The sequence below is a fragment of the Mesoplodon mirus genome, assembly GCF_964341445.2.
Source record: "Mesoplodon mirus genome assembly, chromosome: X".
NCBI lineage: Eukaryota > Metazoa > Chordata > Mammalia > Artiodactyla > Ziphiidae > Mesoplodon > Mesoplodon mirus.
The window spans coordinates 136,553,168-136,570,004 of NC_138981.1; the positions used below are offsets into that span (position 1 = coordinate 136,553,168).

The following is a 16,837-nucleotide window of genomic DNA, read 5'->3' on the forward strand; positions in this document are numbered from 1 at the left end:
AGTGTGCTGAGGGAGAGAAGGAGGAAACAGGCCATTTCCTCTCTCAGGCCTGCTTCTCCCCCAGGAGGCTGAGGGTGGGAGAAGGGGCATACCTAGCCAGGCCAATGGTGTAGGCCCGTCCTGGTTCTGCCTGCTTTACTTCCCCCAACTTGGGGGAACAGGATGGAGCCCATAACCTAGGAGGCACCTCTAGTCTGTGCCTTAGCAAAAGCAGGCGGCCATTGGTGGGTATGGGTGCAGGATGCCCTACCCAGAAAGCTTATCGGAGAAGCAGCCTCTGTCAAGTCTACTGCTGCTCCCTCTCTGTTGTGCAGAAGCCCCTGACTGGGAGGCCTGCCATCTCTCCACAGGCCCCTGCATTTGAGGTGTGTGTGCACGTGTGAAACACGAGGAAGCCTGAAGAACCCCCAACACACACAGAGACACTCACACGTATACTTTGAACTGTGAGCTGCAGCCCCAGCCTGAGGGAGAGCAGGACTTGGTCAAGACTACCGCCAGCTCGCCAAGGGCAAGGTGGGAACTCCTCTGCAGGCTTCAGCTTTTACAGTTTTCCAAGTGCTTTCACTTCTCTTCCCTGTGTGATCCTGTGATCCCGCACCTACGCCGTGAGGCAGGCAGGCAGGGGTCTCACCCTCCATTTCACAGGCCAGAAGACTGGTCTTCTCTCCCGGCCCTTTCTGCTTGGGCTGCCTCCTTCTGGAGCTGGGCTGGGCTGGGGCTGGACCCAGGTTGGAGGTGGTGGAGAAATCTTCTTCAGTAACCACCTCCTTAGGACGAGGAGTGTCCTTGCTCTGTGCCCTGCCCCTCGCCCCCCACTCCCATTGAGCAAAGGGCTTCAGCCTCATCCTTGAACGCAGTGCCTACGGTAGGCAAGGCCGCCCACCCAGCGGCCGTCCTCCCTCCATCCAACCACAGGTCCCTCTCTCCCTCTGCTCCAAGACTCACAGGTTCGGGAATCTGGTTACTGACGCAATGCATGCAGTCAAGAAGCTTTTCTGAGCAATCTTTGAAATCGGGTACAAAAGTGAATGTGCTTCAAAGAAATTCCCAGTCTGGGGAGGGGAGTTGACAGGGCAGAAGGGTAAGCACTTCTCATCAGTGCTATGAGAAGGGCTCTGGGGGAGGGGGGAGCTTCTAATTCTGCCTGGCCCCGAGCAAGTGCTATTCTGCTGCCTTTCTAGGAATCTGGTCAATCCAGGAGAAAGGAAGAACAAGCGTAAGGGGCTGGAGGGAGGAAAGAACAGTGGTGCATCCAGAGAATAGAAAGAAGTTCCCTGTGATTAGACCAGAACCTGGAGGGAAGAGAGAGGGAAGAGGCACATTGGGAGAAGTGGCTGAAGAGTAGGTGGGGTTCGCGTCTGAAGGGCCTTGTTACTCAGATGAGAAATCTTGACTCTTCAATAGCGTTAATATGTGTGTGTATATATTTAATGATATATGGTTATTTACACACACAGACACACATATAGTGGTATTGTGTTTTTAGACGCTGGAGTACTAAGAATAGAAGAGGCAAAAAACGGCATGTTAAAGTAATCCTATTTACCGTCATTTACCTGACCTGCTTATGTATAATTATAATGTAGCACAAGGACTATTACAGATATTCTATGAGAATTTTTTTTCTAATTACACACTGAATTATCTTCCTGAAATTGTCTTTTTTTCTTTTCCTTTCTTTTTCCTGGGTTAATGGTCGCCTGTCCCAAACCTCAAAAAAGTAGAAGGAACTTTGTCCTGAAATGTTTCCTTTCACTAAGTCTCAAGAGAGTTCTTGTAAAGGTGCTGACGTAGCATGAAGGACACCAGAGTCAGTGAAATTTTTTTCCCTTACAGTATCTCAACTTCATGCAGCCAACCCTATGAGCCCCCAAATAGCTCAATTTAGCGACAGCCGCTAAAGTTTTATCTAGAGAAGTTTTCCCTCTGGGTTTCCCCCTCATTGGAGAAAAACAGTGAGACGCAAAGAATAATTCTCGGACTACACTTCCCAGCGGCCTCCGCTCGGCGCCTAGTCCAACTTCCCTTAACAGGGGTGGCCCCTAGCATCTTGGTCCCGCCCATTCCTGGCACCGTATTTAGAACTACAACTCCTAGCTGTCTCCACGCGCCGGGCCCCTGAAACAGGGTTTCCCAGCAGCCTCCAGGGCGAAGAGCCCCGCCCCTCGGGGCTGCTTCCCAGGCTTGGCCGGCGCCCTCTACCCGCCCCGCCCCCGGCACGTGACGCACCCCCACCAACCGGCGCGCGGAGGAGGGCGGCGGGCGGTGGCCGAGGGCGGGGAGGCCGCAGGGGGCGGGGCCTGGAGGGGGCGGAGCGGGGCCCGGGAGCCGAGCAGCCTGGCAACGGCGGTGGCGCCCGGACCCCGAGGTGGGTGCGCGGTTGCAGCTGGCCTGGCTCCGAGCCGGGCGCTGCGGGGACCCGTGGTGGTGGGGGGGCCGGGAGGAGGAAGTTGGGGCTCCTGGGGCCGGCAAGTCCCACGGGGCCTCGCAGCCCCCGCGGGGGTGGGCGGGGGGAGGGGGGTTAGCGCGAGTGCCTTCGCTGTCCCGGCCGGCTAGGGCTGAGGCCGGGGAGCAGCAGGCAGGTGCCTCCGGCTTCCCTCGTTCTCCCCGCCCAAGGTCCCGGGCCGGCGGCGGGCGAAGGTAGGAACAGGAATCGGGCCGGGAGGCTGGGGGAGTGGGGGCGTCGCGGCCGCTGCCCGGACTTTCCTTCCCCGTCCCGGGGCGGCGAGCGGGCCGAGCGGCCGCCCTGCCTCCCCGGCGACGCGCCGCGGCTGGTCTTCACCCTGGCCCTCCGGGCGGGGCGGGTGCCTGCCGCATCCCCCGTGGGTCCTGCGGAGGGGCCGTAGCCTGGCACTGTCCGCGAAGACTCGATCGGCGCCCCTGGACAGTGTTTCTGTGCCATGCATGGGAGGTTTATCTGCTTTTGCAACAGTTAAGGGAAGATCTGAGGAGGGAACGGTTAGTTCCCTGATACGCAGTCGGAAGTATGCACAGGCACGAGCAAGCGCCCTTTGCCGGGTTGCCTCCCTTAACTGTCTTGCTGCGCTCAGGAAGTGAAAACTAATTTTAGTTTTTGCCTAAGCAAATGTGAAATCAATCTGCTGAAAAACCTATATCACGGGCTTTATAGACGTATGCAAAGTGTGAAGCGAAGTGGATTGAGACTGGTTTTTAAACAGACATAGTAGACCTTCACAAGAATGGAATCATGCCGTATTAGAATTGACTGGGACCTTTAAGTTTATATAGTTAACTTGTTTCCCCGATAGGGAAGCTAAGGCCCAGAGAGGTTAACTAATGTGACAACTTGATGGCAACTTAAAGGCAAAGCTAATATCACAAGTCAGGTTTCTGGGGGCATCTCAGCATCTGCGTAGCTGGGTAGTTTTTATCACAGCTCAGTTTTGTTCCTTGTAAAGTATCCACCGTAGAGTCTAGAGACCGAGCCAGCGATTTTGTTGTAGTCCAAACCATGTTTGAATTACCTTCAAAACCAGTTTACCAGCCAAATAAGACTCTTGGGCTTGTTCATTTATAGACAGCTTTCTCTTTCATCCAACATATATATTGGGCATGATCACTTGTTCACCAGATTTGACTCTGAATGACTTTTGGCTGTTTCACAAAACCCAGTATACCCTTGAGAGATTCCACAGCATGGAGTAGGTTCAAACCAGAGGTCCTGCCACTGTGTAGCAGCTTCCCGAGGTACTTGAAAGTGGAGAGCATCCGTAGGGGCTTTTAGAGTCTAGTATGGTTATTCAACGATTGGTCTCCTTACCTTAAAATTCTAACTTGTATTTATTAAGTTGTCAGTGGTTTCATTCATTAAACGCAGAATGCCCATGCTGTGCCCGCAGTGTCCTGAGTGCCGGGAAGACAGCAGACGGCACCACTGACGAGGTCCCTGCCTTACAGAGCTTCTGTGTGGGGAAGCGGACAATAAAAAAATAAACAATGATAGATTTTCCGGCGGAGATGAGCGCTATGAGGAAGAATAGAGCTCTGAAGCTCTGACATGACCATCCAGCAGGCCAGCATGATTGAGAGGGGGTTGGGTATCACTTAGCATCGCTAGTGTTAGATGGTCAGCGGCGGCTCCATTAAAGCAAATCGCCAAATCCAAAAGTAAATCTGTCTGAATCCAGGAGATCCTACGGGGTCGTCATTTCTCCAGCCATTGCCTGTTGGATGATAAGTTTGGCACAGCCTCATTTTTACTTGCGTTTTCCCCTCCCATGCAAACAGTAAGTGGTTTCAAACACCCAGGGAGGCGCCCTTCAAACCCCTCGCAGTCTCAGTAGCTGCCTCACTCCAGCTACGGAAGGCCCTGCTGACTGAGGTCAGGGTTAGGTGTTGATCCCATGCCAGTGTCTGCTGGCTGTGAACTACCTGACACAAGGATTTCTCTTCCCGCACATTGGTTTGTACTTGGAACCTATCGTGTGAAGGGATCCTCATTCCTTGTGTTGTGTGCTTTGTAAAGAAACTAGTTCAATTTGAAATTAGCTCTAGAGTCAAGAGGCACCCAACTTCCCCAGAAGAGTGTCAATGAAATGGCATTAGTGATAACTTACCATAGAATTTCATCTGCTTAGTACCTTTTCAGTTCTATCCTATTCTGTATGTTCAGTGGCTTCAAAGCAAATGTTTTCATTTTTATAGGTTCCGAAAAATCATTAAAGTTACCCCAAAAATACGCCAATGTTCTTTGTTCCAAAATGAAAGGAGGATTAACAGAATGTAGTTACTTTAAAAACCACTGAAAGAACATGGGGTTCTTGCTCTTACTGGGGGCTCCAAAATAAGGAGAAAAGTGGAGCCTCTTCAAGGCTTAGGTGACATTTTGAACTGGTGGCCAAGGATTTCAAAAGGCCAGAGTTTCTCTTATTTTCAAAGTTTTTTCAATTTTATCAAAGAATAAGAGGTTGTTTTCATTACTCGCTAGTAATTTCCCTTCCCTGTTTCTGACCTCTTTGAAGTTCTGCTTTCTTTATTTTCTAGTTTCTCTGTTCATTATTCCTTTTTGGCAGATCGGGGGACAGGGGCTGTCGTTCACCTTTAAGGTGTTTACTCAGGATTTGAATCCTGCCTAACTTTGGGGGAGTTCCTTACCTCTGTGCCTCAGCTTCCTTATCTGTAAAATGAAGATATTAACAACAGTACCTTCCTCCCAGGGTTGTTGGCCTGCCTGTGTGATAAGATATGTTAGGTGCTTACAATAGCATCTTACACATAGTAGGCACTCAAGAAATGTTAACTGTTACTGACTTGAGCTACATGGAACTCCTTTCTTTTAAAGAAAAAAAAATGATTCTAACCATGTCCCAATAAACTTTTGGAAATCCAGTAAGCATGATTTTCTAGACATTTCCCTGCATTTCATTGTTGACCCGAACTTTGAGTTTCAGGTGACATTGGCAGCAGCTCACACAGTTCCTGCACGGCTAAGTTCTCTTCACTGCTTGGACTCAGAAATTACTCGAGCCCATATTTTGTTTGTTACTACAGACAGGGATAGAGCAAGAGAGGCTTTCTTCCAGTTCCTCTCCCTCGAGAGCCAGAGAGGACCAGGAGACCCAGTTGGGGTTAGTCGAGTGAGATCCAGTTGCCATCCTGTAGTCAGAGGATGGTTTCTCATATTAAATGTCTACAACGGATTTATCCACAGGACCACCAGGAGAGTTGCATCCTTTTCTTTTTAAGAATGTAGTAGGCATCTCTTTAGAAAATTGGCATCGTGCACTAGTGCTTTCTATCTCTACCCAGAGGAACAAAGAGTGGTAAAGGAGCCTTGTGTCTGTGTGAGGTGGTAGAAAGCCCCTTCTTAACTCCGTGACACTGGACGAGTCATTTTGCCTCGCTGCTGGTGGTTCCTCCATCTGTAAGATAGAGCTAAGACAGCCTGCACCACCAAGCTCCCAGAGCTCTTCAGAGAATCCAGTGTGCATCAATGTCCTTTGCAGACTGTACAGCGTTATTATTATTGCATCTGTGGGCGTTATTATTATTGCATCTGTGCCTTATATAAGCCGTCGCTATTTGGAGAACTGGTGAGAGAGGGCAGCATCCTTCCTGTTCTTGGCCCATCTGCCCCCGAGCTGTAGGTGTGGCCTCTCTGACCCCCACCCCCAGCTTCTGTCAGCATTGAAATATGCAAGTGTTTTGTTGCCTCTCTCAGACCTGAAGCCATTGGTACACCTTGTGAGCTTCCATCTTGTTTATTCCTCAAATGATAGTACTGTGTAGCCAACAATCCCAGGGCGATAACAAGGCGATCTCTGCACCAGGGAATATTGCCTGCCTTTCCTGTCTCAGAATGGAAGCCTTTCGTTTTTTAAATCAACACTTTACCTTAGCTCCACAATGCAGCTTGAGGCCCTGCCGGGTTCCTCCACTCCTGGGGGCGGGATGGGAAGAAATCCAGGGACGTGATTGCTCTCCGGGTCCACAGCACCTTCCCTGTTCGAACAGGATGGGTGCCGAGTGCTCTTTTCTTGTTACTTGACTTTGTTCCTCAGGATCTTGAAATGACTCCATAAGTAGCTTTGATGTACGTTTAGTATTGCTCTTCCTTGACTCTCTTGTGATATGTAACACCTGTGTATTTCAGCAGTAATTTGTTTCACCTTCCAAGCTTGTAATAAAGAGGGCTGAGGTTGAAGATGTTTTTTCTGGGCAGGTGAAACCTAACATGGCCCTGTACACGCAGTGGACATTTAGTAAATGTTCTTTGACTTGAACTGGACAAGGGGGCATAGCTTAGAATTGTTGGGATGTGTTCATTTCAACAAATTCTGTTACCTATCTAGAGATCAGAGTACTGGATGAGTACAAGATGTAAGGGAGCTCATGCTTAGTCTTTCTTTCCATGGTCAGTTAGCAAATGAATAAGAAAGCACTGAGTCCAGTGGGGCGAGAGGTGCCACACGTTGCTTTCCTGCCTTTTTCTTCCCAGCTTCTGGATTTTTAGACTATTGTCACCAGTAGTTTGAGTTTAGGTTTGTTTTTTGCTTTGCTTGTTGGTATGTTTGGGGGTGGGAAGGGGTAAGGGAAGTTGAAGGTAATAATTGAAAGTAAAAATAGAAGTAACTTGTTTGTAACTCGTTCAGCTCTTATTCCCTTGCCTACAGACCTCGGCGACACGGTGATGCCCTTTCTTTACCTTGTGACAATTGTTATAGGTGATGCCCTTTCTTTACCTTGTGATAATTGTTATATATTGCTATCTTGTCCTTGGGCATTTTGTGAGAAGGAGGCGCTGTGTGTTTCCCAGAGCCTCTTCCAACGGAACGGGCTGCTCCGCCAGGGTGTCCTGCTTTCACCTTCACAGGAGCTCTTGAGGCGGAGGTGGGTCATAAAGGGGATTCTTAGCATCAGGTGGTGTTGCTTGAAATGCCCTTGTATGACCCTCAAGTTCCTTTATGGCCCTGGGACGACTTAGGCGGGGACTGAGCTGTCAGGGTTCATTCCAGCAGGTCTGGAATCCGTCCGAGCTGTTTTACTGGAAGAGGAAATGTACCTGCACAGCAGTGACCGACTGCGACCTGTCAGTACTATCCGTGCGTCACAGTGAGAAGGAAGATTGCACTCGGTGTCAGTGAGACCCCAGGAGGGTGCTGCCGTTGACACTGGTTGTGTGGCAGGCAGGATAGAAGAACCCCCAAACAAGATTCCATTTTGAGCGTCCTGGTCCTGAGAGGTTCTTGCACACATGGGTGCTCCTGGATCTGTCAGAGAGAGTGGGAGTCCCTGCCGCCCTCCCAGGTGGAGGACAGCCGGAGCTGGCCCTCACCTCTCTGTAGCCCTTGCTGCGAGACATAATAACTGATTTTTTTTTTTTTTTTTTTTTCTGTACGCGGGCCTCTCACTGCTGTGGCCTCTCCCGTTGCGGAGCACAGGCTCCGGACACACAGGCTCCGCGGCCATGGCTCGCGGGCCCAGCCGCTCCGCGGCACGCGGGATCCTCCGGGATCGGGGCACGAACCCGTGTCCCCTGCATCGGCAGGCGGACTCTCAACCACTGCGCCACCAGGGAAGCCCAATAACTGATTTTTTTAAGTTGAGGCTGAATGTAACCCTGCTGCCATTTCCTTTCTTCACTGTTATCAACTCTGAAATGATATGATCCTTTCTCCAGAGCTTCCCATCATATCTGTGCCACAAAACAGTTTTTCCTTGTTGCTAAAACTGTTCTGATGCCTCTGCTCCTGGGAGCTTAGGAGAAATGCAGAATCTTAGGGCCCCGTAGACCTACACAACCAGAATCTGCAGGCTAACAAGACCCCCAGGTGATCTGTATGTAAATTAAAGTTTGAGGAAGTTGGTCTAAGTAGCAGTTCACATCCCGGCTTCCGGATCCTTTGGGATCACGCTGTTCACTAGAACAATAATTCAAGCCACATGTGTCATCCCGTTTTCCTAGTAGCCACATTAAAAAGACAGATGAAATCAATTTTTATAATATACATTATTCAACCCAGTATGTCCAAAATATTCTCATTTCAACATGTAATCAGTATGATAATTAGTGAGATGCTCCCCTCCCCTTATTTGCAGTACGCTGTCGAAATCCAGCAGGTATTTGGCGTCTACAGCACGCCTGTTTGGACTCGGCATATTTCAGGCTCCACGTACTAGTAGCTCCAAGTGTTGGACAGTATAGCTTTGAGAGATACATTTGGGCCTTGATTTGATGATGACGTCATCAGATTTGCTGTCCATGCTCAAAGAGCAGTTAGAGCCTCTACTGCCTGGCTAATAACTTGCATTAACGTTCGGTGTAATCGGTGCGGAGCCCTTTGCCCGGTGCCACCGCCTACATCTCATTTGAATCCTCACAACTTTGTTTCAGAGAGTTCTTCTCTGGGTTTCAGCTTGGTAACCTGTATTGAGAAATCGCCATCGGTAGACGTGTGGAATGCAAGCTTCTTTCTCGGGGGCACCTTCAAAGGACTCAAGGGACGCCTCTCCTCTGGCTCAGGGCGGAAATGGAAGCTTCCTTGCGCGCTGCGGACCTGCAGACCCGTGGTTGGCCACGCTGGCTGCTCATTAGAATCACCTGGGGAGCCTTAACGACCTGCTGCCCCAGCCCCACCCAGACATTCAGATTTATTTGATGGGGTGGGAGGGAAGAGATCAGACATCTGCATTTTAAAGAAGTGCTCTGGGTGATTCTGGCGTGCCGCCCAGCTCGAGAGCAGCTGTCCGCAGCTTTGCTGCGCCGAGAACCACCCGGACTCGGGGTTGAAGTGCAGATCCTGACTCAAGGGGACGGGGATTGGCGGAGAGCCCTCCTCCCGCAGGGGACACGGATGCTGGAGCCGCGGCCCGAGCTCTGACTCTGAGGAACCTGCGCTCCAGAATCACCTGAGGGCGGTTCCCAAGCTCCAAGTTCCCTGGCAGCTAGCCTGGAGTTTCTGATTCAGGAGGTTTGGGGTGGGGCCCAGGATCTGTACTTGAGAAGGCGCGATGTTTTCCATATTTCACCACAAAGTATTATGTTGACTTTAGGGTTTGCGTAGGCACATTTCTAGTGCAATTTTTGGGGGGCGGGGTGGTGCAAATGGATGTTGAGTTTTATCAACCCCCGTTTCTGCCTTTATGGAGATTTGTCCCTCACCCTTTAAACCTGTTAATGCGATGGGCTATTTTAAGGGATTTTCTAAAGTAACTTGGTAGCGTTAACCAGGTTTGCATTGCTGGCATGGACGCGTCTCTTACTGCTGGGTTTGTTTGGTAATATTTTCTCCAGGATCTTTACATCTGTATTTGTGAGTGAGACTGGGCTTTAATTTTACTTTCCTCTACTGTCTTTGTCTAGATTAGTATCGTTTTGCTAGCCTTATACAGTGAGTGAGAGCATTCCCTTTTTCTGGTCTCTGGAAGATTGTATAAAACTGGAGTTACTTGTTCCTTGAATATTTAGAAGAACTTGCCCCAGAGCCAGCTGTGCCTGGTGCTTTTGGTGTGGGAAGGTTTTAAACTACCACTTAGTATCTGCCATATCTGTACTTACATCTATCTTTTCATTCTTAAATCTTCATATTGTTTGTGCCTTCTCTCTTTTTTTTCTTGATGAGTCTTACCAGAGGTTTGTCTGGTTGTGGTTATGCACTATAAGGTTTGTCACTGTGTAGAAAGGAATGAGCAGAATTGTATTCTCCAGTGTCTTTTTGATTAACTTTAATGAAACGATATGATTTGAAAGTCAAATTTTTATCAAGGTATATTCTGAAAAGCTTTACTTTCACTCCTGTCTCCTGCCAGACATGCAGTTTCTCCCAGACACTCCAATCAATATTATTAGTTTTTAGTTCATTCTTCTGTGTTTCTTCTTTTGCACATTTGAGCTAGTGCACACGTGTGTGCACCACACACACACACTTTCACACTTACTGCATTTCCTCCCTTTTCTTACACCAAAAAAGCATGCTACATACACTATTCAGCCTCTTGCTTTCTTTTTTTAAAATAAATTTATTTATTTATTTATGGCTGCATTGGGTCTTTGTTGCTGCGCACGGGCTTTCTCAAGTTGCAGGGAGCGGGGGGGGGCCCCTCTTCGTTGTGGTGCGCAGGCTTCTCATTGCGGTGGCTTCTCTTGTTGTGGAGCACGGGCTCTAGGTGCACGGGCTTCAGTAGTTGTGGCCCGCGGGCTCAGTAGTTGTGGCCCGCAGGCTCTAGGGCGCAGGCTCAGTAGTTATGGCGCACGGGCTTAGTTGCTCCGCGGCATGTGGGATCTTCCTGGACCAGGGCTCGAACCTGTGTCCCCTGCATTGGCAGGCGGATTCTTAATCACTGTACCGCCAGGGAAGTCCCAGCCTCTTGCTGTCTTCACTTAAAATATACCCTTGAAATCTTTTTGTCTTCATTTTCTCTGCTCTTTTGGATTCATTTTGCTGCTTGGATGTTTCAAAACACAGTATTTTTATTATTATTTAGTTCTAATATATTCTGATTTCCATTGTGATTATTTCATTCACAATGGAGTTGTTTAGAAGTTTATTTTTAAATTTACAAATATGTTTTCAAGGTATTTTAAAAACTGATTTCTAAGTCAACTGCACGATGGTCAGAGAATGTGGTTTGAATACTAGTAGTTCTGTGAAGTGATTTGACGGTAGGTTTATATAGATATTATTTTGTGGTTGGCTTCTTTCATTTAGTGTAAAGCTTTTTATATTCATCCATGTTTTGTCATTCATCATGTATCAGCAGTTGGTGACTTTCTTTTGCTAAATCCTATTCCATAGTTTGGCTGTAACAAAATGTCCATGCACTAGTTGATGAACATTTGAGTTAATTCAGTTATTTGGCCATTATGAATAAAGCTGCTATGAACATTTGCTTACTAGTCTTTGTGTGGACTCATATTTTCAGTTGTCTTGTGTAAATACTTAGGTGTGGCTTTGCTGGGCCATATGCTTTGTGTATGTTCAACTTTACAAGAAACTGTCACGCTGTTCTCCAGTGTCTGTGCCATTTTGCGTTCCCATCCCACTGGCAAAGTAAAGTAGGAGAGTTCTGCTTGGGCCACGTTCTCACTAACATTTGTTATTGTCTGTCCTGTTAAATTGTAGCCATTCCAGTGGGTGTGTAATAGTAGTTCATTGCGCGTGTTCCTAATGACTAATGATGGTGAGTATGTCTTCTTGTGCTTATTGAGCATTTGTATATCTTATTTGATGAAGTGTCCCCTCAGATCTCTTGCCTGTTTCTTATTGGACTGTCTGTCAGTTCTTTATATCTTGGTATTTTGGATACAGGCCTTTATTAGATAGGTAATTTGCAAGTACTTTCTCCTGAACTGTGATTTACTGTGATTTACTGTTTCATTTTCTAAAATGTGCCTTTGAAAGAACAATTAATTTTGATGAAGTCCAGTTTATTGGTTTTTTTCTCTTATGGTTTATGCTTTTTGTGCTCTAAAAAAACTTTGCCTAAGTTCACAAAGATTTCCCCCTGTGTCTCCCTCTAGACTTTTGCAGTTTTAGCTCTTTGTTTAGACCTATTTTGGCAGATAGACCCTAGGGCGGAACCCCTGATTTCTGCCCCCCACCCCCATGTTCATACCCTGTGTAATCCCTTCCTTTGAGTATACAGCTTTCTGAGACCTTGAGCAGAGGATCCGGGTAAGGCATGCCCAGACTGCTGACCCACGACCCACACAAACTGTGAGATAATTAACATGTGTTGTTTACAGCTATTAAGTTTGTTATACAACAGTATAAAACTAATACTTATGTGCTTCTTTTCAAGTTAATTTTGCATATTGTGTGAAGTAAGGGTCAAGATTCACTTTTTTCCATATGGACATCAAATTGTTCCAGCATCATTTGTGGAAAAGACTGTCCTTTTCCCATTGAATAACCTTGTTACCTTTGTTGGAAGTCAATTAACCATTGCTAGGACCTCCAAAAGATGGGCCTAATTCTGCAGTCTATTCTGTTCCATTGATCTATATGTCTAATCTTATGATGCCAGAACCACACAGTCTTGATTACTGAGGCATTATAGCAAGTTTGGAAATTGGGTAGGGGAAGTACTCCAACTTTGTTCTTTTTTATTCCCCCCTCCCCCCCGCAAGGTTATTTTGGCTATTCTTGGTCCTTTGCTTTTCCATATAAATTTCAGAATCATCTTGTCAATTTCTATGACAAAGCCTACTGGGATTTGATAGAGATTGCATTGAATCTATGGATCAATATTGACATCATAACAATGTTGAGTGTTCTGATCCTTGAGCGTGATATGTTTCTCCATGTATTTAGGTCGTCTTAAATTTTCTCAGCAGTGTTTTACAGTTTTCAGTGTATGGATCTTGTACACATTTTTGTTAAATGTATCCCTAAATATTTTATTTTTTAAATTATGCAGATGATATTTTTATACTTCAGTGCTCATTTGTCCATTGCTAATGATACAAATACAATTTTTTCTGTTGATATTGTATATCATGCTGACTTACTAAATTTATTTACTAGTTCTAGTAGTTTTTCTCTAGTATTCTTAGGATTTTTTACACAAGTGACCATGTTGTCTGCAAATACAATTTTAAGTCTTCCTTTCAATATGTTATGTCTTTTATTTCTTTTTCTTGTCTTGTTAAAGTTGCTAGGATCTCTAAAATATATCAAATGCAAGCAATAAGACCAACCATCCTTGCCTTATTCCCACACTTGGTGGGAAAGCATTGCATCTTTCACCATTAAGTAGATGTTAGTTATAGGTTTTCCATAGGTTACCTTATCTATTCCTAGTTTGCTGAGATTTTTAAAAAAAATCATTATTAGATGTTGAATTATGTTTGTAGAAGCTATGTCTTAGATATAATCTTCAGGAAGATAGTATACCTCATGAACAGCCCTGTTGACTCTACATAGTCACCACATTCATACTATTATCAACCACCACTACCCAGCTTTTCCTCCTAGTGTCGATAACAGAATTCCCATCTGGAGCTTGGGAATTCTTTTATTTTTCTATGTACCAGCATATACAGTCATCCCTCAGTATCCATGGGGGATTGGTTCCAGGACCCGTTGTGGATACCAGAATCCATGGATGCTCAAGTGCCATAGTCAGCCCTCTGTATCTGTGGGTTCTGCATCTGTAGATATGGAGGGCCGACTGTATTGCTCCTTCAAAGCCATGGCAATTCTGTGTCGGATTCATGTGTCATTGTTATGGTACTGGAATTTCTTCATCTTCTTTCTTTGCTATTCTTTTGACACTGGTTTTGGTTCCTCTTCATCTCCTTGCCTTTTTTATTTCTGCCTTTTTTTCTTTGATTATTTCTTCCACGTCTATGAAAACTTCCTCCCTGCTAATAGTGCCAAGTTCTTGAAGTGTGTGCGTGTGTGTCTGTAGCAGGGATGGGTGGCCACTTGTATTTGTGGCTGGAATAATAGGTAACTGCCCCAAGTAGGAAGGTAACCATTGTCCATACTGTGGGTCACTGCAAGTCTCCCTTTCTGAAACTACAAGGCTTCTAGTGAAGCCAGTCTTTGGAGATTCCCTTTAGACACTCCTTTAACTACTATGGCAAAGTGCCTATTGCACAGGCTACGAGTCCTGCTGCTGATCTCTGTTAACCTTCAAGGCCAACCTGCTCTTGTAAATTAGGACTAATTAAGAAGTATCAAGCCCAGCATTTTTAACAATTGGGAGATCCTAGGCAACATTCAAAAACCTCACCTGCTGCTTTTTCTTCTAGCCCATGTAGAGAAGGGACAGGTAGCTCCAAATCAAAATTTTCCAGCCCAGTTTTTGGAACTCTTCTTTGGAATTGCCTTCAGAGACCATGACCATGACAACTTTTACAAAATATCCTCAATGGAGTCAAATCTCTGAGCAAAGACTTGACACTTGCCTTCAGCCCCAAATCATTTTGAGGCCCATCTATTAAATAAAGAGAGTGGGCACTCATGGGAAGCATTGTTTTTTGTTTAAAAATTGAGATGTGCATCGCTTCTCAGCCTTTTGGCTAAGATCAAGTGTAAAAATTGAGATATGGTAAAAGTCATGAGATGGTGTCTTATCTAGCTTTAAGCTCTAAAGGCATTTTCAAAAGAATTGGAAGAATACTTTGCATAGTGACAGTGTCCCTGGAATAAGTACACACCATCAAAAGGGACGACTTTGTAGAATAACTCATCTAGCTACATGTGCTCTGATAGACATTTTTAACCCTCATTAAATTTTGTCCTTCTTTTTAATATAATTTGAAAAGACTCTTCCACAATACAAAGTACTACTGCAGTCAAGCAAGAAGGAATATACTGGCTCAGGGACTCACAGACATGGATTTGGAGGGGAAAGTCACTATTTGGTTAATCTTTTTTTTTTTTTTTTTTTTGCGGTACGCGGGCTTCTCACTGTTGTGGCCTCTCCCGTTGTGGAGCACAGGCTCCAGACGCACAGGCTCAGCGGCCATGGCTCACGGGCCCAGCCGCTCCGCGGCATGTGGGATTTTCCCGGACCAGGGCACGAACCCGTGTCCCCTGCATCGACAGGCGGACTCTCAACCACTGCGCCACCAGGGAAGCCCTGGTTAATCATATTTAAAATGAAGTCTAGTGTTGTCTAGTGTTCTTATTTGTGACCAGATTTTATTACATAGAGATGGAATTCCAAAAAAAAATTTTTTTATTCAGCTGTATAAGCAGGAGGCATAACGTTTTCATTTTTTAATTTGATCATCAATTAGAGAATTTAGAGCAACAGACATCTGTTAGTGGGTATAGTGGGTAAGAGAACCAGACTGCCTGGGTTTGAATTCCAGTTTCGAAAGTTCTTAGTGGACATGTTTAACCTTCCTATTCTCAGGGTTGTGTGTTTTCATATGAAGGAGTATTAGTAGTTGCCTTATGAGGTTGTTGGCAGTATTGAAGGAGTTCATCTGTGCTTAGAACAATGCCTAGCACGTAGCAGAAAATCAGTAAATGGAACCAATTTGCTTTAATTGTCTATTTAAGTTACACCTGTTCCTTGTCTTTATTGCTGCTTAACTTGTCTTATATTTATTCAGCTCCCCAACTCCGTTGCTAGCTCCTTGAAGACCTATCTCAATTTCTTTTAGAATTTCTCACCATGCTCCAGAGTAGTTGCCTAGTACACATTTGTTGACTGATATTTGACCTCTTAGGAAACAGGATTAAATAATTGTATATGCCGAGTAAGGAGTATCTCAGAAATGATTAGCCTGGTGTCATTTCATTATTTCTTCTAAGAAGCTATATTAATATTTCAGTGCTGGTTAACTTAATAGGTGTTCAGTGAATGTTTATATATGGATTGACAAGCTAAATTGTTCTGGTAACTGTATGTTGACCATTTCGTAGATTGTTAATTTCTGAAGCTAACCTCTTGCTTGCTCTGCTTTGGATTGTGTCCCCATAGAAGATATGTTGGTAGGCTTAGCTCCCCGTAACTCAGAATGTCACCTTATTTGGAAATGGGGTCACTGCAGATATAACTAGTTGAGGTGATACTGGAGTAGGGTGGATCCTTAATCCAGTATGGCTGGTGTCCTTATAAGAAAGGAGAACACCATATGAAGACCCAGAGACACACAGGGACAACACCATGTGACAACAGAGGCAGAGATTTGGAGTGATGCAGTTGCAAGTCAAGGAATGCCAGCAACCAGCAGAAGCTAGGGGGAGGCAAGGAAGTTTCCTCCCCAAGAGCCTTCACAGGAGCATGGCCCTGCCAATGTCCTGACTGCAAACTTGTAGCCTCCAGAACTGTGAGGGAAGAAATTTCTGTTGTGAGCCATCCAGTTTGTGGTACTTTGTTTCAGCAGCCCCAAGAAACTCAGACTCCCATCCATTATTTTGCCCTTTTCCCCTTTGCTGCTTGAATTAGAGTGTTGACAACCCTGGGATTTCATTTCCTCTCAAATGGTTGATTTGCCTCCATTTTCATTCATTATCCATCTTCTCCATATATTTTGAAATTTAGAAAAAAAATGTTTCCTGCAAGGTCAGACAAAGGTGTTGGAAAACCTGGCACACAAATGCCATCACAGTTCTGACACGTGTGCCAGAAGCTGTTCGGAACATAATAGCGGAGTCTGGAGCCAGTTCACGTGACCGCTGAGAAGAGACTGGAAAGCAGCGTGTGGAACGGTGGACCCCTCTGCAGCAGGGAAGAGGTGCAGGGCCCATCGCCTCACATCCACATCCGTGGCTCTTACAACAGTGCCGTGTGAGGAGAGCAAGGGCCCGCAGAATGTGTAACCATTCCACCTATGTATAAAAGTTCAAAACCACGCACACTCTTGGGGATATATCCATATGTAGAAAATGATACAGGTATGCAAGGGAGT

At 46.0% G+C, this 16,837-nt stretch overlaps 1 protein-coding gene across 2 annotated transcripts in view; it reads left to right on the forward strand.

Moving 5' to 3' along the window:
• The first annotated feature begins 2,321 nt into the window (after nucleotides 1–2,321).
• MTM1 (myotubularin 1) overlaps nucleotides 2,322–16,837 on the forward strand; it is a 98,848-nt gene continuing 84,332 nt past the window's right edge. For both annotated transcript variants that reach the window (XM_082609684.1, XM_082609685.1), the window contains exon 1: nucleotides 2,322–2,371. The gene's annotated coding sequence lies outside the window, so the exon portion shown is untranslated. The remainder of the gene's footprint in view (nucleotides 2,372–16,837) is intronic.